At 32.6% G+C, this 24,402-nt stretch overlaps 1 protein-coding gene across 1 annotated transcript in view; it reads left to right on the top strand.

Annotated features, from left to right (window-relative positions):
- XIRP2 (xin actin binding repeat containing 2) overlaps positions 1 to 24,402 on the top strand; it is a 61,873-nt gene that overhangs the window by 15,925 nt on the left and 21,546 nt on the right. The window lies entirely within an intron of this gene.

The raw sequence follows: 24,402 nt of genomic DNA, 5'->3' as shown, positions 1-24,402 counted from the left end.
AAGATGGTAGAGAATATTAATTCTTTTTAACAATTAGCAAATTTTCAACTTTTAAGAATAATAATAAGAATGTTTTGCTAATTCTCCTTCACAAATCTAGAGGCCAATGACTTTTTATCTTTAGATTCTCAGTCAATGACTGTTAGGTGTACTTAAATAAAAAAGGGCAAGATAAGATTTATTTTTCATTAATTCAAACTGGAATCTCAAAGACCTAGAAAATTAAAGGTGATGACCTTTACCAATTATAATTCAGAGAATAAAATCAGTAAAAAGAAATCTCTATTAATCACAATGTCCCATTCCAGAATGATGTTTCTAATATAATTTTTATAATTTGATGGTTTGGACTTCCTTCTCATCTCAGATAACTTTGACAGACATTCATGAAATTCCTCCTCTCTGTAAGATACTGCATAAGGCCCTGAGGATAGGAAGACAGATAAGACACAAATTCTGCTCTCAGAAAAGTTATAATCTATTGACATAGTGAGAAGCATGTACACAAACAACTAATATAAGACAATGCTAAGGATAAGTGTAATAAGAATTTAGATGAAGGAGAGGAGGTAGCCTGAAAAATTAAGGCAATGAGCAATTTTAGCAGATAGAGAGAAGATGGAGAGGATCCATTGCAAGAGATATCAAGATAGATATCATGGCCCAGTGAAAAGAATACTGGGTTTGGATTCTTTAGACATGGTTTCAAATCCCAGTTCTGCCATTTATCTCTGTGAACTCAAACAAAAATTTAAGGTCACACATATCTTTATAAATAAAATCTTTTAAAAGTTCATTTATTTTTGACATTTTTAAATCAAGTTCCAAATTCCTTCCCCTCTCCTTTTTTACCCCTTCTTGAGAAGGTGGTACAATTGAGAAGGTAAGCAACATGAAATAAATTATACAAGCAAAGTGATACAAAACATATTAGCCAAACATAAAATCTTGACACCTTTTTTTTTTTTTTTGTTCCCCTTTCTGTAAAATAAGATGGTTGATTTTTAAGGTCATTTATAGCTTTAACTCCATGTTCCTAATGGGGCAAGATAAGAACAGATAATTAAAGTATGTGAAGGAAAATATTATGATATAAGATCCACAATGTAGTTTGGGCTAGATTATAGAGATCCTTGAATTCCAGGATCAAGAATTCACAGTATATACAGTAGTGAAGATCAATGGAAAGATTTTCAGCAGAGTAGTGAAATGGCCAGACTGAATTTAATAGATGACATAACTTTAGATAGAAGTTTCTCAACTATTTTCTTCAGTGTTATTTCCTCAATAAAAAATAACATTTTAACATTTACAAAGTGTATTCCTCAATAGAAATCACAGTATGAGTTTTGTAAGTTTACTTCAAGGACATTCTTTCTATTTGTGTTTTCTTTTCTTCTGACAAATGGCTCAAAATTTTATGACCTTGCTATGCTTCACACCAATGAGTGGAGACTTTCTTTCTATAGAAGTAGGATATTTTGGATATCTATTCACTAATTAGTGACAAATTTATCTCCATCCAGAATCTTTACCTGCTTTGGGAGAAAAAGGCAATGCACAAAATCCCACAGAAGTGATTGGACTTGGAGTGACAGTGATCCTTTAGTGTATTTTCTGCAATTCTAATTAATGCTGTTTTCAAGTTTACTGTCTCTTGGTCAGTTAAGTTACCTGAAAAACCATATTTTGTGAGGATTGAAATCAAAATAATGTTTCATCGCTCTCCTCCTCACTTGTGCTATCAAAAGGGGAAAAAAAGATTCTACTTTTTTGTAAGAATAATACCCTAGCTTCCTGACTTTTCATGGATACTGTATTCCAAGATTTCTTTTTCAAAAGTGGGGATCTAGCATCTAGGGAATGAATGGAAACAACAGCATGTCACCAAAAACATTATAAAAATGTACATATTGCAACACTGAGCAATTATCTATAACAGGGAAGAAGAAAACAATTAAAAATTATTGACTCCTTTATATATTGTCAAGGCATGACATATATTTTAAGTTCAGGAGCCTACTTTGATTAGGGCCATTTTGTCCATAAGTAAATTGGAATATAATTTGACTTTCCATATTTCTTCTCTTATCATGAAACTGGTATCAATGAGTATTTTCCTATATTCACACCTCTCAGCTTAAGATTATTTAAACTAACAAGTGATTGGTTTTCACAGTAGAACTATTAAAGAATACTGGCTTTCCTAGTAATGCTACTTGTTTATCTTTGCAAGAAGCATAGCCCACTGTTCATTTTTAATAGGTGTGTATCATTATATGTATACATGACTATATGATATACATGAAAACATCTATTTGTGTTTATACATAATTGGAAAAACATTATATTGTCATTATATTTACATTTCTTTTTAATCTAATGATTTTTTAGATATCCTAACACCAGTATCTTCAGCTATCCCTTCATGAAGATCTGTTTACATCTCTAATGCTAACATTTCTTTTTTTAATAATGTTTTTCTTAATTATATGTGAAGACAATTGTTAGCATTCATTTTAGCACTGATTTTGTGTTTCACATTTTTCTCCCTCTTTTTCTTTCCTTCTTTCTAAAATGGTAGTCAATTTGAGATGGGTTATATATGTGTTCTCATGCAAAACATGTTTCCATATTAGTTACAGTTGTAAAAGAAAAAAATAGATCAAAAGAAAAGAAAACAAAAAATAATTAAATAAGGTTTTTTTTTTTTTTAAATATGCTTCAATCTGCATTCAAAGTCCATTGGTTCTTTATCTGGATATGGATAGCATTTTTCTTCATGAGGCTTTTATTCTTGTCTTGGATCTTTATGTTGCTGAGAACTAAGTAAATCATCATTGATCATCACACAATGTTGCTGAGTTAGGATGCTAGCATATAATATGGTCAGTTGGGTCTTTTTCATGTCGCTCTTTATCCAGAGCATGATGAGAGCATGTTTTGGGAGCCTGGAGCTGATGGCTGCCCATTTGCTTAGGTGTCTGTTTGCTTAGACATCCATAGAGTTGGCATCTATCCTTTTGCCCAGGACAATGCTCTAACACACTGGGGCTTAGGATCTCCCACTGGATAACTGAGACTAGGCTTGCTGCTGGCTTACTGGAATACTTAATGTTCTGGACTATGCTCCCCTGCAGAACATTCCTGCCTATCTTCCAAGTTTCTTGAACTAAAAGATTGTTTCAGCCTATCTTTTTGATGGTTCTGTTCCTCGAAGTTTTGTATTGGGAGGTTATTTATGATTGGTTGGAGGTGGATATGGGAGAGTTGTAGCAATTTACTGCTTACTCACATCAGCAACTTAAGCACAACTTGTCAAGTTAAGATCCCTTGACATTTGATTCTAATATACTTAAATGTATTATGCTTTTATAATACTTCAGTGGCCATTAGTCCTATTCATACCTCCAAAGGATATCCACTAAAATATACCTAGCAAGTAGTCTTATAGCCTCAGTTTGAAATCATTCAAAGATACCTTCTGAACAGATACCTTTTAAAATGGGATTTTTTTTAGACAGTGCTAATTATTAAGAAATTTTTCCTGGCGTCAAACTTAATTTTGCCCCTTTTCAACTTCCATCTTTTGTTTCTGGTTTTGTCCATTGAGACCAAACAGAACTACTTGAACTCTTCCACCAAATATTTGAACATTTAAATTATCCACATCGAGGATTCTCTTTCCTCCAAAATAAACTACCCTAGTTCCTTCAATGTCCTTGGGTTGCAGGTCCCCTCATGCTTTACAAAAGGGGCACTTACTTTTTCCGCTCTCTATGAGTTATTTTCCCTCAGTTTGCCTTCATGATAACAGGCTGAGTGAGGTTCCCAGGAGGTACTGGCTGCTGAAATTCAGGGTTCTTATGATACTAGGGGTAACTGATGACTTCTTCTAATACTGTAGCTATGAGCCCCTACTGATATATTTTTCATAAATAAATCAGCCACTATTAATCAACCTTAATCAAGATATTTACTGAAAATACAGCTATTTACATAATATTTTACACATAAATTTCTATCAGACTCTTCCCATCAACATAAATAATCATGTGCAAGATGGGCATTCATTTAAAGTCCCAAGTTAATAAGATACACATTATGGGAATACATATGGTCTGAACAATTTAAAACTCTAGAACTATAGACTTTGATAGCCCCTTCCTATCTCAAGAACTGTTAATAAAAAGCTACTTAACAAAAGTAGCTTCTGTGTTGAACAAATTCTTCCACAGCTAAGGTGACTTGATTCACACTACTGAAGTATCACCTCCCTTGGCATGACATTTCAACTAGATTATTCATTCAACTGGGCTGCTTCTCTGATGCTCCACTTATAATCTTCTCCTTTATTCAGCTGTGCGTGCTCTTTAAGTATTGCTGTAGTATCTGTCACTTGTAGCTTCAGGTTAGCAGATGCTTTCAGTGGAAATAATTTTATTCTCTTAGCAAAAGGCAATGATTGGAGTGGAGGAAGGTAGAGCACCAAAATAATGTGGTATCAGGGAAATAGCACTGAGCTCCTTAACACAATTTCTCTTAAAAGAAATAGAAAATACTCTAAACTAAATTCTGATAGAGAAACCCAAGAAAAACCAAAATGAGTTATATTTCCAGAACAGGTGAGTGATGGAGAGATCTGCAGATACTGGGAACAGGAACTTTATACCAGGTAAAGAAGGCTTTCCAGACTTATGCAAAAGGACCTCAGCCTCACAAAGGATGCAAGAACAGGTCCCAGCTGGCAGATTTTTTATTCACTATCTGGTATAAGTTCAGACCCAAAATTAACTAGGGAGTTTACCCCTACCAAGAGAGGTGTTTCAAGGTAAGGTGCTTTTGCAGACTCTCGACAATGTATAAAAGAGGAATAAATTAAGAAGCAAGCAGCAGCAATATGAATCAACCCTGAGGAAGGTCTCATTTCTAATCAGAATTCCAGTATGATGTTAGCAATAGAATCCAGGGCAAGACTCCTAGACAAAAGGAAAGCCAGAAGTTCTATTATTTTGAATCTGCAGAACATATTGGCTGAAACCAGTAGTAATCCCCTGAAATTTTTGATCAGAGGTAAGCCCATAAGAGTGTAAAAATTTAGGAACTCTGTTCAACCTAATGACCAGTAGTGAGACCAGAGATTTTTGAAGGTAGTATGGTAAAATATGTTAGCTACTTCCAGATAGAGAGGTGATGAACTCAAAATGTGAATCAAGATGTATGTTTTTTATAGCCAATGAGGCCATTTTGTTTAATCAACTATACATGTTTATAAGAGGCTGGTTTGTTTTTTTTAATTTTATTTTTGTTTCCTTGACTGGAATGAGAAAAGGTGGTGAGAGGGAGATAAAGCAGATCTTTATTTGAAAAAAAAGTTAAACAAAAATAGAATGGTCTTTATCTTAACATTGTTAACATGTTAATTTTGGGCTGGATTCTTATTCTCCAGATGTCAGCAGCAACAGGTGGCAATGCAAAGAAATATATTCTCTTTTCTTTTTCTGTCACCTTTTTTTCCTCTTCCCTTCTTCTATCTCTTCCATTTCTTTGTATTATTCATATCCCTTCTTCCTCTTCCCAGGAACAGGTGGCAATAGGGAGCAAAGTATATCCTCATGACTACTTCTTAGCAGCAGGTGGAAGTAGAGAGAATTTCAAACTTTGATCAACCAAAATCTGCCTGACAAAAAGTGACTATACAGCTTTGACATAGCTCTGAAATCAATTCCTTTACTTGAACCAGTTATTGTTTTTATTCATTATTTAGATTCAATTTTTTTAGGTTTATATTTTCTCTTTCTCTCTTCCTCCTTTCATTAAGAAATCAAGAAAAATAAAACTGTTCTAAGTATGTATAAGTAAGCAAAACAAATTCCTCTATTATGATGCCATAATATGTATAGCATATCTTCATACATATACATACATATATACATATATATCTTATATATATATATATATATATATCTTATATACTTAAAATATTACATTTTTAATCTGTACTCTGAATCCTTCACTTCTCTATCTGAAAGTAGATAGCATATTTCTTCATGAATTCTTGAAATTTTATTGATCATTCCATCTATCAGAGTTTCAAAATATTGCAAAGCTGCTTATCTTTACATTATTGTTGGTATAATTTTTTTCCAATTCTGCTCATTTAATTTGATATCAGGTCATGTAACTATACAGTTCTCTAAAATCCTTTTTTTTTATTTTCTAAAGCACAAGTTATTCCATTATATCTATATACCATAACTTGTTCACCCATTGCCCAGTTGATTGACATTACTTCATTTACAATTCTTTCTTACAGTTAAATTGTAAATTTGTTGTAAATATTTTTCACATGTGTCCATTTCTTATTTGAATTCTTCAGACACTGCAGTAACATTTTTGTGTCATTTAATAGCTTTGGGGGTATACTTCCAAATTGCTTTTCAGAATAACTAGACAAGTTCAGTTCTAACAACAGTACAATAATATGCTATTTTCCCACAGTCCTATTAGCATTTATCATTTTCCTTTTATATCGTTGTTGACAATCTGATGTATTTGATGTGATATCTCAGAGTTGTTTTAGTTTGCATTGTTCCAATTATTAGTGATCAAAATCTTTTTTTTTCCCCTTATAATCATTCATGAACTGGGAGATTTCTCTTTTCCATATTAATCTGAATTAATTTCCTGCATATTTTAGATGTGCAATCTTTGTTAGAGAAACTTACTGCAAAGATTTCTCCTCTCCATTTCCTACTTCTCTTTTAATTTTAGCTGAATTAATTCTACTTTCACATAAACTTTTTTTAAGTTAGGTAATCAAAACTGTTTACTTTATCTCCCATGAACTTCTTTCTCTCTTGTTTGGTCACAAACTCTTAGCCTATTCAAAAATCTGATGGCTAATTTGTTCCATATACCTTCATTTATGATATCATTCTTTTGCTAAATCATATACCTATTTGCAAGTTGTCTTAGTTTTTGTGTAAGACATTAGTCTATATATCTATTTTCACTAGACTTTTTTATAGTTTTCCCAACAGTTTTGTTGAATAATGAGTTCTTACCCCATTAGGTGGAAATTTTAGAAATATCACACATTGGGCTACTGTCCTTACTTGTTTCTGTTCATTTTGTTCATTTTCCATTCCATTTTTTACCCTCCTTATTTCTTACCCAGCACTAAATAATTTTGATGATTATGGTTTTGTAGTAGCGTTTATGGTCTAATTTGATAAGGGTCTCCTTTTATATCACTTAAAAAATAATTCCTTTTATATTCTTGATTTTTATTCCTCCAGGTGAAAGGTTGTTATGTTTTTCTAGCTCTATAAAGTAATATTTTGGTGGTTTGATTGATGGATTAATAAACAATTAAACTGATTTATTATTTTATTTATTTATTTTATTATATTGGTTCAACCTACCCATAAGGAATTTGTTTTTCCACTTATTTAGATCTGTCTTTCTATCAAAAGTATTTTAAACTTGTATTCATATAATTTCTCTGTGTTTTAGAAGGTAGACTCTCAAGCATTTTAAGCTACTTGTAGCTATTTTTTAAAAGCTCTTTAAAAAAAAAAATCAATCAAGATCCATGTTTTACCTTCCCTGCCTGTATCCCTTACCACAGTTGAGAACACAAGAAAAATAAAACTTATTGCAAATATATGGAGGTAATCAAAATGCATTTCCACATTGGCCACAACCAAAAATTATGTATCATTCTACATACTGAGTTCTTCTCCTCTCTATTTGAAGGGATTAAAGTGTTTCTTCATTAGTCCTCTGGAATTCTGTTTGGCCATTATGCTGATAAATGTTCAGCACAATAGTATTCCATCATATTTATATGCCATAAACTTTGTCCATTCCCCAAATGGTAAACATGCCCTCAAGTTCCCATTTTTTGCTTCCTTAATTAGAGATATGAATATTTTTCCATATTCTAAGAATCTATATTATTTAACAAATCTACTTATTAACACATCTACTCTCCCTTCCCTTATTTCTCTCTTTCCTTCTTTTTCCCCTTGAAATGACATATATTTTTCTACACGACTGTGTATTTGTGTATGTAATTCTTCCTTCTTTTGATCAGTTCAAGTAAGAATGAAGTTTAAGAGTCAATCATTCCCCTCATCCTATTCTCCTTATATGTATGGATGTCTACTTGTGCTCTGATTATGTAAGGTAATTTTCCCTAACCTTCATTTCCACCTCTATGAATTTCTCTTCTTTTTTTTTCCCATTGTTTTCTTATGATCATCGAAATATAACAGAAATACTATCAGGAGTTGTCTAATTAGACTCCTTTTTTGGACCCTGACAAGGGCAGGGTTCTGAGGGAATGTGTCATCTCTCCATATTTAAAAGTTTATCCTCATTTAATTCTTTATCATTATTCATTCACACTTACCTTTTTATGTTGTTCTTCAATTCTGTGTTTGAACTTCAAAGTTTCAATACACCTCTAGTCTTTTCATCATTAATGCTTGGAAGTTTTCAATTCCACTAAAAGTATATTTTCTCCTGTAACTTCATATTCTGTTTTTCTGGGTAAATTATTTTGTGGTATAGGTTCATATCTCTTGCCTTCTGTAATATCATACAATACTCTGCTTCATTATAGAGGAAGGTACCAAATAGCGTGTGATTTTGACTGTGGCTCCTTATCACTTTAATTCTTTCTTCCTGACTACTTGCAAATTTTTTCTTTAATCTGGAAGCTCTGGATTTTGGTTATGATGTTCATGGAGAATTTTTATTTTGAGACTATTCTCATAAAGTGCCCAGTGGATTCTATCTATTATATTTTACTTTCTAGTTCTAAGAAGTATGGACAATTTTAGGATTTCTTGAAATATGAAGTCAACTCTTTTTGCCATAAATTTCAGATAGTCCAATGATTCTTAATTATTTTCTCCTAAATTGATTTCCATGTCAATTGTTGCTGTGGAATACTCCATACCTATAATTTTTATCAGCTTTTTTACTTTGTTTTATCATGTTTAATTCCTCAAAAATTCATTGTCTTCTCTTTGGTCCATTCTAATTTTCAAGTACTTGTTGCTTGAGTAAAGTTTGTACCTCTTATGCCAAAGTCTTAATTCTCTTCCCAAATCTTTCTTTTATAACTATCTTTTTTTTCTAATTTCTTTCTCAAAAACTCTTTTTTCTCCAACATGAGCTGCTTTTTTTCTGTGAGATAGTACTTGAAGATGTTTTGGAATAATTTATTTCTTCTAGGTTTGTGTCTTGATCATCTCTGCCACTATCATAGCTCATTATATTGGCTTTTTTTTGGTTACCCATGCTTCCAACCTACTTTCTGACCTCATACTTCATCTGAGGTATAGGTCAGGAGCCTACATACTTTTAGTATTGCCAAAATGTTCTGATACAATAAAGAGTTGGAGTTATGTCTTTGAGTTCTTGACTTGGGTTTGGGCTCACACAAGAATATACCATTGCTGGATTCTGTACCTATCAGCCAGCTATAAAATTGTAATGATTCAGAGTAGCAAAATAGTAGAATCTCTTTTGGTCTGGGATGCCTGCTTTGGTTAATTCCTCTGTTGTCTGTTCTAAATCTATTAAGATCCTGCTCTGAGTCTGGATTCCTTCACAATAGTTAGCCTGTGCTAAAGACTAGAACTACTTCTGAAGTCAGATCAACAGAGTTATTTGTTTTTGCTTTTAAACATTTTCCTCATTCAATGTGCAATTCAGGACCACTACCACTCCTGTGCAACACCCCTAGATACAGATTTCCTCCTGATTCTTCATTGAATCTGTGACCCAGAACAGGCAATAAGTAGCAGAGTTGCCAGATGTCATCTGTTTCCACATCTTGCATTGGTTCAGGATCTCTCTGAGACCTTTTCTAATTTTGGAGCACAGTTTGGTTTTCTTTTAGACACTAACTGCTGGAATAGTCTGCATAGGACATTCCAGCCCAGACCTTGTCCCTAGTGTCTGCAGACTTATCTTTGTCTCTTAAGCTGGAAACTGATGCACTATAATTTTTTTTCTTGGATTTTCTAAACAAGATTCAGTTTGAAATGTATTAAGAAAACTGAGATATACTTCTTGCTATTCAGCCATCTTGATTCCTCTCAGTATTTTTTTTTTTGTTACATTATCTGGATCCTACTTTATCTTATGCTTAGTAATCATTTTCATGTACTAAATCATGATCAGGGAAAATACATTTGTCTTATAATCATAAAATAGTTCTGTGTTCATATTTATGCAATGATTAACTTGAAAATTCTCTAGTTTTGCATATATAAACAAACCATTGAGACACAAAACACTTATACAGACTGTCTTATGTTCATTTTAAAGTTCTAAGTTGTCATTTACAAAGCATCTGAAGCAGACAATTCAGAAAAGATTTTCTGAGAACAGTGAGACTTTATTTCAAATTACTGTTAAGTTTCAACCCCTCATATCATATGGCATGACCTCAAAGCTCTTTACCACACTTGTTGCCATTCTCTAGAGACTTTCCATACCTTAAACCATGAGAGCCAGACCTGTACATAACAGTCCAGAAATGATCTGAGAAGGCAAGAGTAAGAAAGAATAATCTTTTTTTTTATATCTGAAAAGAATTTCTCTAAATGCAGCCAAAGAAACAATTAATTTATTTGGGTAATATAATTGCTGTGCTACCAGGCTCCCTCTATTTACAAAGTTAATTTTTTGAACCCAAATTCAAAATATTAATTACATTTATCTGGATTGCATTTCATCTTACTAGATTCAATCCAATTACTTTTGAGATTTCTTTGGATCTATCATTCAATGTGTTATCTATTGCTCTCAGCTTTGTGTCATTTGCAAAACTGATGAACACACCATCTAGACTTCTTTCTAAGTCTGGAAGAAAAGTATTCAGTAGTATAGAGACAAAAACAAATATCTGGGAAGTTCCACTGAAAATCTTGTGTCAAGTTGGAATGAAGCCATTAATGACTTTGATTCCAGCTATTTAGTCACTTAAAAACCTCTCTAATTGTATCATCTTGTTGACATTTTTATATTTCCCCCCCAAGAATAGTATAAAAACTTTATTAAATGCTTGGTTAAAATATAGGGTAAAGATCTTTTTGGAATAAATCTTTAGTAGCTTAGTCAGAAAAAGGAAGGAATTTTAGTCTATGACTTTCTTAATGGGTTCATGCTGATTCTTTGTAATTACTTCCATTTTTAGATATCCATCAACCTTATTTAAAAATTATTTTTTCCAGAATTTTCCTAAAATTAAAAGTCAAGCTTACTAGTATATAGTTTTTCTTTTTATCCTATTTAAAAAAGAGACATGGCCTTCTTTGAAACTTTGATATCTCTCATATTTTCCATGATTTTTCAGATAATTATAAAGAATGGCTCAGTAATCATATCTGCCAGTTCTTTTATTACCTGAGGATATAGTTCATCTGGATCATATAACTTAAATTCATCAAGAGAAACTAGTTGATCTCTTATTATCCTTTTCTTCTTCTTGGGCATCAAATCCCCATTAGGCATTTTATTCTGTCACTCTCTACCAATATAAAGATAATTCAAAATAAAAAGGGTCAAACAAAATAAAAGTTGAATAGAACTCATTTCTTTGTTGTCAATTATCATTGTCCCACTTGCCTCATGCAGTTTTTCTATCCCTTTGATCCTTTTTACCATCATAGCTTTAAAAATAACCATTTTTTTTGCTCAGCTTCCCCCAATACATTCAGTTCATTCTAAACTTTAGCATTCTTGATACGATATTAGAGTATCAAACCATGTTCTTGTTTTCATTTCCTTTACCTAAATTTGCTATATTTCACATACACATATACATGTATGTATGTATGTATATATTTATATGTATGCATATATATGTTCTATATGTATAATTATATGTATATGTATATAGAGATATATAATCTACATTGGTGAGTTCCCTATATATTGCCATCAGTTTCTTTAGACCTTTTCCATTTTTCTAATTTTTAGCATTATTTTCCTTTATGTTTTTGTAATTTCATTGTTGAATTTCCAGTGTTATCTGGACTACCTTTACTTACATCAGTTTTTTATGCATGAAATCTCACCTCTCTTTTCTGAACCTTTGAAGCTTGATTTTTTTTTTGTCTTTAAATGTCATATACATGTCCAACTCTTCTTCCCTATTAGAAATTCTAAGAGGGAGTAGCCACTTCCCTTTAAATTAATCATCATTTTCAACCCACTTATTCTCTATTATTAAGAATAATATATACTATAAACTTCCTATAGTTTCCTCTCTACATTTCATATGATTGAAGCATTGTTAAAACAAGTCAGAAAATTATTAGCTATTTTAATTTTGACAGAAAGAGTATTAGAGCAAATCTGAATTATGGAATTTACCCATTACTATCATGAATCTGGGTCAATTTTATGACCTCTTCTAAATATCTAACCTATATCCATTTCTTCTTTCTACTGAGGGATGCAGAAGGATGTAATCTGTGCACAGGATAGTAAACACGGGCAGGAGGGCCAAGCCCTGCTTATTTCCTTTTAAATACTCACTAGGCTAAGAATGCGGGGTTTTTACACTTTTGAAAGTAATAAAATTTCACATAAGTAATTTTTTTAAATTATTTATTTCTTTGATCATATAAAATCATGTAGTGACCTGGACTTGGCTCATAGCTCACATAGTTTACTGATATTTGATAGATTATATTGTAATGAAAAAAAAAGTTACATGTTTTTCCTTTTGTTGATTTTCATCCAAATGCTCTCCACCATATTCTTATTCCTGGATTTCATCACATGGGATAGTTTCATATTATGCTACTCAGCTTTCCTAGACTTCATGCTCTATATTCTTTCTAAACTGTTTATTTTGAATGAGCTCTATCTATATAGTCACATGTTCCATCTGATCAAGTCTCAGTGATATCTACTAGATAAATTTATTTCCTTGCATAAAGAACTCTGAGTCCTCTTCCATTTTGCCTAGCATTGGATATTTGCATTTTGGTATTTGAAGACATTTATTTTCACAATTGGCTCCTTTTTTCTTTTATTTTTTTCTCCTGTGAATTTCTATGTGTCTCAATTGCTTTCTTCTTTCCTTTTGACTCCTACTCTATATATGTATCTAATTTTATGTCCATATAAAGACAGTTTTCTATGCCCTCCTGCCACCATGGTTTTTAATTAAAAGTCATTTTGATTAACTTAGCAAAAATAGGGATAGAAACTGCACTTTCATTAATAGAAGGAAATCCTGAGGAAGGAAACTCTATCTACCCACACAAGTTGTCAACTTATCTGATACTTATATTCTCTGAGAGTTATTTAGAGTTCTCAGAGATTAATTAACTTTTCCATGGTTATGGAGACAGTATATATCAGAAATGGGATTTGTGTCCAGATCTTTCTTTTATCAAAACTAGCTCTCTATGCACTGTTATACTGCCTAGTTTAGATTTTCAAGATATATAGAAAAATACATCCTTAGCAGTCTTGATTCGATTCATTCCATCACTTGTATAGGATCAAACCAAACACTTCTCTGTTTCTTAGATCCTCCTGACTTCAGGGCTGATGCTCTCTGTCATCAACTAGCTGCCCCTGCCAATCAATTTTTACTATTTTTTTCACTTACCAATTGGTTCCACTTATCTTTTATTCTTTGCTATGCCTTGTCATCTACCTCCTTCCTTAAGTTCACTTTTGATCTCTATTCCTTAATCTTTCTTCAATCTTTTCTTACAAAAATGAATTAGAACTTGGATATGGAGAATGTTCTCCTTCACATTTCCCTCAATTTCTCCAAAATTTTTACCTTTTTCAAAAGTCTACATCCTACAAATCACCCACATAATTGCCCTTTTTTAATTTAACCCAAATATTTCTCTTTTCCTTCTTCCCTCTCAACCATCCTCCACAGAAGCGAGAAGGTGAATAACTATACATAAGCATTATTCTCTTTCACCCACATATTTTTGAAGCCTTTTTGATTAAAATTTCAACATTCCCCAAAAATATATTCTTTCTAGACAAATTATTATGTGTGCCACATCTCTTTCCAGGAGTATATGCTAAGCCTTGGTCTAACGTTTAAATTTTATTCTAAAAGCAAGATATCCTGTATTCTCTTCATTAATATGGGCCAGGCCTGTTCATATCTCCTTGGCCTATGTAAGGCACTGCATTCATGGATAAACAATGCAATCTAATGATCAAATTCTATTTTCTTATGTTTCTTTCTAGGATACTCTGTTCCCTGTTTTTTAATCATATAAAATTATAAGACATTTGTATCCTAAGAGATAACTTTGTTCAACCCTTTACTGATTATCAACAGCAATTAGACAAGGAGAGTCACCAAGAGTATTTGCTAGTTTTTACAAAAAGGCTTGTACAAAGTTCCAATCAAAGAGAGATTCTTGATGATGAGATATTCCAGATTTTTTTCTTTGCAGATGACACTGTGGTGATTGTATCAGTTCCAGATCCTAATAGCCATTTATAAAGAAGTCACTCAGAGTAGATTGACCAATCTATCTAACTGCTATCTTCCTCTTCTCTTTCTGGATACAGAATCTAGTAATCAGATCAACATTATATACCTGGAAAGGACATATCAATTAATTGCCTTTTTGATCAATTCATTATCTTTACATTGGCATGACTCCATTCAACACTTTTACACTTGCTTTATAATAAAAAATTCTTGGGCTACCCCATAACTATACATAAGGTCATCCTCTACTAGTATATAAACTGTTTTAGGGTTAGAGGCATTATCTTCCTTTTTGTTCTTGTATTCCCAGCATTTTGCATAGTTTTTGGTACATTTAAGTGATTTGTCCCTCAATCAGATATTTTGATTGAGATAAAAGTGTTGAAATGGACAAAGTATAAATTGATACTAGAAAATAAAAGGTAACTTTTAGGGTCTAAGATAATTAGAGTTATAGAAAATAAATAATAGTCTACTTTTCTAGCATCAGAATAGGAAGAAGAATGTAAAAAATAAGAACAATTAGAAAGAGTCTGTAGACAAAAGCGAATTTCTGGTCTTTTAAATCATGAAAATAGTCATTATTAAAAGAAAAAAAGAAAATACATATATAATTTCAACAATATAAATAAGCTTCTTGAATGAGGAAATTCCTTCTAGAAAGGAAAGTCAGCACTTTTTCTGCAGCTTATAGTCTTAGGAGGCTAAAAGAGCAAGAAGTTAAATGACTTACATAGATGATATAGGTATATGTCCAAGCCAGAACTTGAACCCAGGTCTTCTTGATGCTGAGGTCAATTCCTTATCCATTGAACAACACTGTCTCTATCTAAAAAAAAATCTGAAATATTTATAGACAAAAAAGTCTACTTAAATTAAAAGTTTGTTATTGCTTTGATTTCTATTATTTATACCTTAGTAAAATATAATTGTATTGATGAGCCTTCTGAGAATCATTGTTTTATAGGTCGTCTTTATGTCTGATAGAGAGATGCCTTTTAGATCTTTTTCGAGTCCAGGAATATGGACCATAAATAAAGCTTTTCAAAAAAAAGAGTTGTAATATCAGGTCTCTGGTAGTTAATTTTATCTCTGCTGACAAACTTGTTTAGTATTTTTCCCTTGAAGAACTGATTCTTTTTACCCTATTTTTGGAGAGAGGAAAAAACCCTCTGTATTTATGAATAAACAAATAAATGTAAAGTCTTGGCCTTAGAGTCAAACATGACAGAAGCATAAGAGTTTTAACTCTAGAAAGAGTTTAAATTAATTGAGTCATAAATTTTCCTCTAGATTTTATAATTCAACCTGCATAATTCATATTTCTGTTTATATTTAGAATTTCATTTCTCTAGGGAGTTATGCTTGCTGACTTTCTTTTAGAAGAAATCATTTTTGAACAGCCTAAAAAAAACCCTGAACCTTTTTCATCCTTTTATAATACTAATAATCCTTAAAAAAAAACACAACTACCAGGGAGTTATGTATGTTTCTGGGAAATTAGTCTCTTAGGTTATTTTAGAATTGCAGCAAAGTAAAAGACTAATCTTCAAGCATTTTATTAAGCACCTTCTAGATACTAGGATATCTGCAAGGCACTGGGGATACAAAAGTGAGAGAGTAACTGCCCTCAATAAGGTTACCATTTTATCAAGAGTGCAAAATAAACTGAAATTTTATTTTCTTCCCAACAAGACAGAATAAAAGGCTTCCTAGGCAATCACCAATACCTGCTGGTCTGATAGCTATCAGACAGAACAGCCCAAATCATAAAAGATGGGTCATTTTTAGTAAATTTTTTAGTGAAATGGAGCAAGACTAGAGTCTGAACTGAAATCCAGAAAAACTATAACCGAATAAGGATTCTCAGATTCCTATCCTCTTAGCCTCCAAGGCTTTAGTTATTAAACATTTTGGATCTAGTAAATAAAAGAAACTCCTTAGTGTAAAATTGCCAAGGTAGAAACGTATGACTCTGAAATAAGTTTTCTCATCTTTAAATTTAGAGTAATTTTGTGAAGTGGTATTCTGTTGCCATATATCTACAGAGATCTAAACAATGGTCAATCTAATAAAATATCTCAAAAAAAATGGTAACTTTGAGCCAGTCTTTTAGCATCATGTAGAACTATATGGAAGTTATTTGAATAAATTTTACAAAATTCTTTTCAAGTGCTCATGCTTTCTCTATGTTTAAGACGATTTCAACAATTCCCTGAGAATGCCAAATACTATTTCCTATATATACCTGCTTTTACATGACACTTTTTTTTTAACCAATGTTACTTATTGGATTATATGGCTATCAATCATCATCAAGCCAGCCAAACATATTTTCAGTTTATTGCTATAAATCGGTGTGATGACTGACTGGGAAAATCACTTAGCCAGCCAGTTTTAGAGATACAAAAATATTAACAGATGTTGGGGTGATGAATGAACAGTCTCAGAATACAAAGGACTAGCATCTAATCTATGTATTGACATACACTAATTGAATGTTCAGTGTCTCCATTGCTCCTTTAAATAAGTTGAAGAAGGAAATTAAATCTGGAATCTCAGCTTCCTCTAATACTGTAGTGTCTCTATATGTCCCTTTTATACAAGTAATACTGGTTAGCATCAGCAAGACAATATGTGGATAACAAAGCAGCATATTCACATAGGTGCTATTACAATGATAGAAGGCATGGTGCTTTGCTTATCACCTTCAATAATTCTACCTTACACTTAGGGGTCAGATTGTCAGCAGAAATACTTCTATCCACAGGAAATAAAATCACTCAGAATATAGGTAATCATCTTTAGACTCAGTTTAAACAAGCAGTTTGAGGACATAAACCTTATTTTCACTTAATGGAACTGTGCTTACTTGGAAAATGGGATAATATATTTAGGGAAAAGAAAATGAATAAAAATCTAGTGTAAAACCAAACAGACCTTTGAATTTTATTATTTATCACCAAATGTGCATAATTCAGCTGAATTTATAACAATCTTTTAAAAATAATATGTTAAACCCTATCATTTAACTAACAGAAGGTATTTTTCTCACAAATTTTACAACTTCTTGATAATTTTTGCTGTGATAGTCAGTACATACTGGTTGGTTTTCTATCTGTTTGACAGAGATGAGAAAAATATTAACAGATCATAACCTTTGGCTAACTTATTAAAAATAGGATTAGTGATGGATAAAATTGCTAAATTACCAGGTCAGACCTCTGTTATTTTCATTATGGTGAGGCAACTGTGATATGCTATTTGCCCAATCTTCTCATACATTTCTCTGCAGGTAACATGTTAGGAATGAGAATAATAGTGATACATTCTGTTCTATTTTTCTCCTAAGGAAGCTAGTAAAATGACTTCTCTACTTGTGACATTTTGTCTTATGGACATTAGCTCACTCAAAATTTGTAATCTATTCTCTTACATTAATAATGATTTTAAAAAGCAGAATGATTGTGATGAAGAGCTGTTGGTATTCAGATACTTGCTAAATGTCTTCCTAAGAGATTTCTGTACCAACAGGAGATTATTTCAATGTGCTTATCTGCTAACAAATAAAAAGCTAGATTTGAGTTGACAACATTTAAAAAAATTGTGCAGGGATTGAATTCCTGAATGAGTACCCTCCCTCTACCTGCTAGTCAGCTATTCTTTGCAGCTAATTAACTTAGAGTGGTAGAACAATGAGAGGTAAAGTGACTTGGCACACATATATCTCATAGCTAGTATGTGACAGAAATGGAACCTAAGTCCACATCTTCCTGGCTCTGAGGACAAACCTCTATTAACTACACCACTCCCATAACTGTGGAGGCTCTCATACATTGTACAGACAAAATAATAATTTGTATTTGCATAGAATTTCCTGTTTTCCTTTTCAAGTGGATTTGCACATTGCATCATTAACAAAACAGCTCTATGAGTTTTTGTAGCAACAACTCTGGAACAGATGCATTAATAATCTTCTTTTATGAAGGAAAAAATTGAGGAACATAATGATTTTGGGAAAATTTCCTCAGCCTGCCTGGGCTAGTTGATAGAAAATTTAAAACTAGATCTCAGGTATTGTGACTCCTGGCTGGGCACTTTTTCAAACAAAACATATTTTTTTTACTTCAATGAAAACATTTTATTTCTAAGATAGCTATTTGAATTTAATTTCCCAGTTTGCTGATCATTTAATACAAATTTACATACATAGTTTTGGCCAGAGTTCTTATTGGATTTATTGGGACCTTTTTATTTTTCTCCCTAAACACTACATTATTCTATCTTTTTATGTGTGCTTTTATATTATAAGATCCAGCAATTGTGTTAACAACCAATCAAAACAATGAGTTGGATTCAAAGGTTAAGCAATACAAAAGGGAGGAAGGAATACAGCCTACTTAATGATGAAAACACAAATCTTGGAATATTTTTCAAGAAGGATTATGTATGTTACTGCAACCAAGGGACACTAAAATTGATACATTGACCAGTAACATACCAAACGAGTATAGCAATTACAGTTCTATTTAGTAATAGCACACCAGTGTCCAAGTAGAAGCTCTACTCTAAATTAAATTTATGTGCACTTGTAGTGCTCATATTTGTGGCATCCTTTGCCAAAACAAATTACAAATTGTAGGCTTTGGATTGGTTTTCATACCAAGTGAATGAAGCCTAGAAATAAAATAATTGCCCCCAAATAGATGAGGGATTAAAGAAATCTGTTTCTAAACTTCACTAAAGTAAACTATTTTTCTCCTGTTCATATAGTATATATTTCTTTCTCTCTTATGAATAACACAGATGGATGCTAATTATTTCACCCTCATAATTAAATCTACAAATTTATATAATATTAAATATAATGCTGTACTTTCTTTTCTCGTGGTGTTTAGATTTTGAAGCTCTTATATTTTATCTATTTGTTAATTTGCTAAATATTGGTTCATGATCTTTCCCTTGGATATGCAAAAGGTTCATAATGTTCCCAACCTTGTTTCTTAAAATAATTTTTAATAGTTAAAACTTTTTTAACTTCTCTAAAAATTTTCCTAGCATCCCTTTCACTTAATAGAATATTATTCCATATAACAAATTATATATACATATTTAAATTATATACACATATTTAAATATATATGTATATATTTTAAATCTGTAAAACAACAATATATCAAAAAAGCCTGAAGATATGTTTAATATTTCCCACCCATCCTACCTTTGCAAAGGGGTCATCTCAAATCTGTTCTTTGGGTGCATAATTTTTTTTGTAATTTTGTAACATTCACTTTTGGTTGTTTTCTGGTTGTTCTTTCCATTTAAGTTGTTTTGGGATTGTGTATAGTTTTCTTGGCCCTCCTTAACTCATTCCACATCATATCATATAAATTATCCCACACTTCTCTGTATTTATCTTGTTCATCATTTTTTATAATGCAGTAATATTTCATTATATCCATGACCACAATTAGTTTAGCCATTTTCCAATTGGTGGGCATTTATTTTGTAGTTTTCCTACCTAAACCTCTTCAGTTAAAAAAATATATAAGAATTATCATGCATAGTTATTAATCTTCTCTGTTTCACCCTCAACCCCCAGTTCCCAGCTATATGCAGTGAGAATCATTTATCCTTCAAGCCTAAGGCCCTTGCTGTCCTTAAGTAAAACATTGTGTATATTGGACCCTTTTCCTAGGGCTTCTAAATTCTATAAAGTTCAAAGAATTTTTCTATAGAGTACATCTCATTAAGAAGAATTTTAGGAACTATCCAAATTATTGAGTCATTTTGGAACTTTGTTTTATCAAATAAATAGGTCACTAACTGAGGCTAAGAAATAGATATTTTAAAATGTAAATTGTTTTTATTGTTCTGAGTTGGGAGGGGGTAGATAGTGTGTGCTCCTCTATTTTTAAAATATGTTTTATTGAAATATTGTCTCTTTATGTCACATCCATCTAGTTCTCTTGGTATTGCCTTACTTGGAATATGTAGGTTAGTTAGTTAGGTGGTGCAGTGGGATAGGGTTGGGTTAGGAATCAGGAAGACCTGAGTTCAAATACAGTCTCAGAAATTTCCTAACTCTGTGATCTTGAACAAGTCATTTAATTTCTTTTTGCCAGTGGAGAAGGAAATCAATAGTAAATCATGAAGAGTCAGATGTGATTGAAAACAACTAAATAACAAAAACAATTTGGCTACAACTTGCTTTTGTCACTTGATTGGACTTTTTCTAGTCATATATTTTTTTCTGCTTATACCTTTAATACCATATATCTTGTATGAATATTTATTTGTAAAATACTACAGACTGCCTAGGACCATCATGTCACTCTTCATTATTCTTTTGCTAATAATCTTCAGTTTTAATTTCTGTGATAGGAAGACTTCAGGTATGGTTTTAGCAAAGGACTTTATCTGATTTTGTGAAAACTAGCCTAAATAAGGATGGGAAGGTTCATTTTCTAGTAGATTGGCCAGTTGGTGACAAATTCTGTAGTCACAACAACCCAGGGCATAAAGCAAAAGAAAAGATAGACTTTAATTCACCCAGTAGAATTGGGGGTGTGTGAAACAAGATGGCCGGTGTTTACCACTTTGAGTTCTTGAGGTTAGGATTGGATAATAGTAGTTAGGAGATAAGGGAGAGTGAATCAAGGAACCTTTATCTGGTCAGTCATGTTGATAGGAAGGGAGAGAACAGCTACAATGAGCCTTATATACATAATTTTAGAGCAGCATTCATAAACTAAACATTATTCAATGGATCCTTGCATAAAACAAAAGAAACATAAGTATTCATTAAAGTGAGTTGGTTATATAAAAAAGAATTGGACATATATAAAAATATATACATACATGCATGCATACATATATACACATACATGTACAACCACACACATAAACATAAACATATACACATGCATAGTGCACATGTCTATACACATGTACACATGTATACATAGACAGATGTCAATGTATGCACATGCATATTATAGATATATGATATATTCACATCTATTACAGGGAAGAACTTGAAACAAGGTACTAAGTGGAATTGAGGAGGCAATGGTTAAATCTAGTTTAGCATTGATTTAATCCTACAACAAATAATGGTTTCTTAGTGATATAGTGATTGCTTTATACTCAGTGTAGGGCATAAAAGCTAGAAGCCTCAGCCAGGGTTCAATTGGGGACATTCAGAAGCCAGAGAAAGCAAATGGGAACTCAAGCTCTTGGAACCAAGGAGAAAGATAGGCCTTCAGAAAAACTAGCCAAACCCCAAGTGAAGGAGGCAAGACTTTGAAGGAGACAATAAAGGATTTGGACTTTAATCTCTGGCTACTCGTGTGGTGATTACTGAACTGAAATAAAAGCTGTTCCCAGAGACCCCAAGAAAACCTCTACAGAGAGCATTACATTTTAGAGAGAATATTACATTTTGGTGCCCAACATGGAGCCAAGAACCTTCATCTGTGACTTAGAAATTAGGGTGAGTTAAAAAAAAAATAGACAAGGAAACTTTGTTAAGGGATAAAGTAGTATTTCAGCTAAAATGGGACAGATATTTAGAAAACAACCTTCCTTTCTCTTCAAGAAAAATGTGTCGAAAGCTCGGTCAGACTGATAAAAAATCAAGGTTTAATTGTAACTTGGGAACAGATCACTGAACTTTTAGAAACAGTACAGTACATCTCCTTGGTTCTCTAAGGAAAAGAATTGAATCCAGACTAGTGGAAATTAGTAAGAGAACAACTACGCCAATACTATAATGATTATGCACCTGACTCAATTTCCAAAGAAATACTTTATACATATAATTTAATACAACTGGCTTTAAGAAATTATATAAGTAGTGGAATACAAAAAAAGAAGAAAGATCAGGGCAGCATCCAAATAAAATAGGTGAAAAGGATGAAGAATCAGATAAGACTGGAGTTAAGTACAATTCTGAGTGTGGTACTTCACAGCAGGAGAAATTAGGGCATTCCCCATCCCCTGACCTACTTCCCTCAATTAACCCTTCATGGGTGGAGGGAGGAGGAGGGGGAGAGGCAGTAACACAATCAGCACTACTCCTATGAAGCAGCCTATGACAAGATTGCAAAAGGCACTAGTTAAGGCTAAAAAAGAAGGACTGGATACATCTGATTTAATAAATGCATAACCTGCGATTGAAGAGTTTGAGCTACTGCCTGCCTTCTCTGGCTTCTAAATCTCTCTGACTGAATCCTGGCTGAGGATCCTAGTTTATATTCCACATACTGAGCATAAACCAATCAATATATCACTAGGAAACCATTATTTGTTGTAGGATTAAATCAATGCTAAACTAGATTTAACCATTGTTTCCTCAATTCCACTTACTACTTTGCTTCAAGTTCTGGCCCATAACATCTCCCGCTTTCTTTTGTTTTAGAACATAGGTGGTCATGACCTCCCTGACTTCTGAAGGAGGTGAGAACCCCCAAAAAGGAGGTGACTTCCCTGACTTCTCAAAAAAGGGGTGAAAACACCATAAAAGGAAATGATCACACCCTCCTTGATGTCTCAGGAAGGGATATGAAAACTAAAGGAAATTGGGGATTCAAATCAGATTAATGGGTTTTTGAAGGGTGTCATTCTTAAAACAAGTATACATAAATTCATCAATATGGGAGGTATTATACATAATTATATAAATTACATAAGCACATAGTTACACAGGCTAGTAGTGATGTAACAAATAACATGAATCAATATGAGGAATTATACATGGCCATAAATCCTAGAAATAATCCAAAAGGAATCCATTGTCCATTAGTTCAGGTGCTAGGAATCCAATAATTCCTATAAGATTTGAAGTCCTGAAATAGTCTCATCAACAATTTTTCATCTCAGAGAATTCTATGATTCCTGCAGATTTTGAAGTTCTTCAACAGTCTCATTATCAGCCATGCTCTTTCAGTGTCAGATGTTTCTTATGTTTTCTCCTTTGTTTTGAGGTTTTTCTCTTTTTTCTGTCTCTCTCTGATGGACAAGAAGAATATGGCTCATTGGCACCCATTTGATTCCTTCTCCATCTGTAGAAATATAAGCAAACCCTCTTCCCCAAGCAGTTAACCTATCTGGTTGCTTCCATTCACGACTTTCTGGATGTCTCCTTATCACTTGGTGATTATCTAAAGATAGTGGAGCTGCTCACACTGGACACTGCCCTTTTGTTGGGTAATAAAACCTGTCTTCCAGAGCCAGTGCATCTTTATCAAAAATTTAAAAATTAATGGTATAAAGAGCTAAATTTAGAAATTCTCTAGGTTTTTTTGTGGCTCCCCCTTTTGTTTTAGAGGAGTGTCTTAATGTCTCTGTTTCTCCTCTCTATTATTGCCTGACCTTGAGGATTAAAAGGTATACCAGTAGTGTGTAAAATCTTATACTATACACAAAAGTGTGCAAAATGTTTAGAACTATATGCAGGTCCATTATGTGTTTTTATTGCTTGTGGCATGCCCATAATTGCACATCTATACATGCATGCATATATATATATATCAATATACATGACAGATAAATTGTCTCAATATAACTCATCTCACTAAATTAAAGAAATTTGATCATTAGACTAGAGGGAAAGAGAACTTTCCCAGAACTTTATAATTCTCCAATTTCAGCATCTAAATCTTTTTGCACCAATAAAAGAAGAAAAAGAGACACCAAACGACATTGACTAGTGTAGTTGGCTTGTAGTTCACTAGGGGTCATTTACAACAAAATGGTTGGCATGGCTTCATGCCTTGAAGCGGGGATGTTTCTAAGAAGGGCATGTTCTATGTGTTACACAAATATGTCAGGGAAGTTCATGGTGCAATTAGAGAAGGATTGGTAAGGGATAATAAAGCAAGGGC

Source organism: Antechinus flavipes, chromosome 3 (assembly GCF_016432865.1).
Source record: "Antechinus flavipes isolate AdamAnt ecotype Samford, QLD, Australia chromosome 3, AdamAnt_v2, whole genome shotgun sequence".
In the NCBI taxonomy this organism is placed as follows: domain Eukaryota; kingdom Metazoa; phylum Chordata; class Mammalia; order Dasyuromorphia; family Dasyuridae; genus Antechinus; species Antechinus flavipes.
Note: the sequence above shows the minus strand (reverse complement) of the source record. Positions and strands in the feature narration are given on the sequence as shown.